Source organism: Penaeus vannamei, chromosome 38, assembly GCF_042767895.1.
Source record: "Penaeus vannamei isolate JL-2024 chromosome 38, ASM4276789v1, whole genome shotgun sequence".
NCBI lineage: Eukaryota > Metazoa > Arthropoda > Malacostraca > Decapoda > Penaeidae > Penaeus > Penaeus vannamei.
Genome location: NC_091586.1, coordinates 25,338,649 through 25,341,148, shown reverse-complemented (window position 1 = coordinate 25,341,148; position 2,500 = coordinate 25,338,649). Strand labels below are relative to the sequence as shown.

The following is a 2,500-nucleotide window of genomic DNA, read 5'->3' as shown; positions in this document are numbered from 1 at the left end:
TCGTACATAAAAATATACATATATATTGGAAATAAATATGTTAGTACACATAAAGCGGTGGCTGAACAAAGCACAGAGCAGCAGCTGAACAATGGACAATACGCAGACAGTGGGCGGGGCATAACAAATCTATCCGTTTGGCACCAAAGCAACACAAACTCTTGCTTGTTTTCTACTCTTAAAAAAAAAAAAAAATCAATATATATGTTTTTTAAAAGTGCTCGCAAAACACACTACGTGAATGATTTTTCAAAAACTGGAGCCTACAACCAAGCCGTCTATAAGCCTACAAAGCACCCGAAATATTGCCTGTGAGAAAATGCTATAGGCCTACAAGCGCCGCGCACAGACAGACAGACAGACAGACACACAAACACACACATACAAACACACACACACACACACATACACACACAAAACTAACACGCACGAAGATACATGGAAACAAACACACACAAGTGCACACACATAAGAAACACATACACAGTGACACAAACAAAGACACAGTCACATACACAAACACGCATCAAAGAGAATCACAACCACACAAACACACGCAGAAACAAACACCCACAAATATCAAAACATACACACACACACACAAACAACCAAATAAGTCCAACCCCCCCCCACACACACACACAGAGTCACACATACACACACACACCCATACACCCCCCTCACACACACACCCTACTCCCCCACACACACCCAGTTACACACAAACGCACAAGCAATGATACCGCCTTGTTCTACAGTGAAACTACAGTAAGCGTCACCATACGAGACACACTACAAAGCACCCGGTAACTGCACCATAGACCAGAGACGACACCATAATACAGGTCGAAAGGTGGAAGACGAGGAGGAGGAGGAGGAGGAGGAGGTGAAGGAGGAGGAGGAGGTGAAGAAGGAGGAGAGGGAGGGGGAGGAGGAGGAGGAGGAAGAGGAGGAGGAGGAGGAGGAGGAGGAGGAGGAGGAGGAGGAGGAGGAGGAGGAGGAGGAGGTGGAGGGGGAGGAAAGAAGAGGAGGAGGTGGAGGAATAGGAGGAGGGGGAGAAGAAAGAGGAGAAGGAGCAGGTAGAGGAGAAGAAGAAGAAGAAGACGAAGGAGGAGGAGGAGGGCGAGAGGGTGAGGGATGGTGAGAAAGGGGAGAAGGGAGGGTAAGTGAAATGAGAGAAGGGGGGGGAGGTTGTGAAAATGTGTGTTTATGTCAACGTATATTTGTGTACATGACTATGATCATGAGTATAAGCATGAGTATGTATATGTACGTGTGTGTGTGTGTGTGTGTGTGTGTGTGTGTGTGTGTGTGTGTGTGTGTGTGTGTGTGTGTGTGTGTGTGTGTGTGTGTGTGTGTGTGTGTGTGTGTGTGTGTGTGTGTGTGTGTGTGTGTGTGTGTGTGTGTGTGTGTGTGTTTGTCTACGTGTATGTGTATGTGTATATGTATGTGTATGCGTATGTGCATATGTACATGTACGTGTACATGTACGCGTACATGTACGTGTACGAGTACGTATCTGCGTCCGAGTGTGAGCAAGAAAGAGCCTGCACACGCCCATCGACATCAAAACAATTCCCTCAAAACACCTCATTACTCTAACACAAAATCTCGCAACGTTACTCTACAAACAACGAAAAAATTTTAAAAAATATATACAAAACGAAAATTCTCTAGCAACAATAATAATAATAAAATAATTATTATATTTAAGTGACAGAAAACAAGACTCCCCCCTCAAAAAATTAAAATAAAATCAATACCAATTTAAACATTACCTAATTATCACTCATTATCATTTACTTTTCGTCTTTTTGTTTGTTTATTATGTGCAAACGTGCTTATCTTTTTCTTTCTCTCTCTCTCTCCTCTACGGTGTGCGTGTACAAGGCAGGTGTAGCGTGCTCGAGGGAGACAAAGCACGAGGTGATGGCGAGGGTGATGGCGGTGACGAAGGAAAAAAATAAAAAAAAACAGAAGAGGAAAATGAAGATGGAGACGACGAGGAGGAGGAGGAGGAGGTGGAAGGGGGGGAGAAGGGGGGAGGGGAGGAGGAAGGAGGAGGAAGGGGAGGGAGAAGGAGGGGGAGGTGCAAGGGGAGGGAGGAAGAGGAAGAGGAGGAGGAGGAGGAGGAGGAGGAGGAGGAAGAGGAGGAAGAGGAAGAAGAAGACGAGGAGGAGGAGTAGGAGGAAAAAGACGAGGAGGAGGAGGAGGAGAAGAAAAAGAAGAAGAAAAATAGGAAAAGAAGGGAGGTGGTGGCAGAAGAAAAGGAGGAGTAGGAGGAGGATGTAGACGAAGGGGAGGAGGAAGAGGAAAAGGATGGGAAAGACGAAGAAGAAAATGAATAATAACAATACGGAGGTGAAGGAACAGAAGGAGAGGGGAAAATACGAAAATACACAGGAAAAATATAAGAAAAGAAAATGAAAAGGATTTGGAACAAAAATAGTAGAAAGAGACAGAAGGAGAAGAGGGAAGATGAGGATAAGTAGAAGAAAGA

The 2,500-nt window shown here is 44.8% G+C and overlaps 1 protein-coding gene across 6 annotated transcripts in view; it reads right to left on the bottom strand.

Annotated features, from left to right (window-relative positions):
• The window catches only part of LOC113817748 (inositol polyphosphate-4-phosphatase type I A), a 160,684-nt gene that overhangs the window by 31,502 nt on the left and 126,682 nt on the right, over positions 1–2,500 (bottom strand). The gene's annotated exons all lie outside the window — the stretch shown is intronic.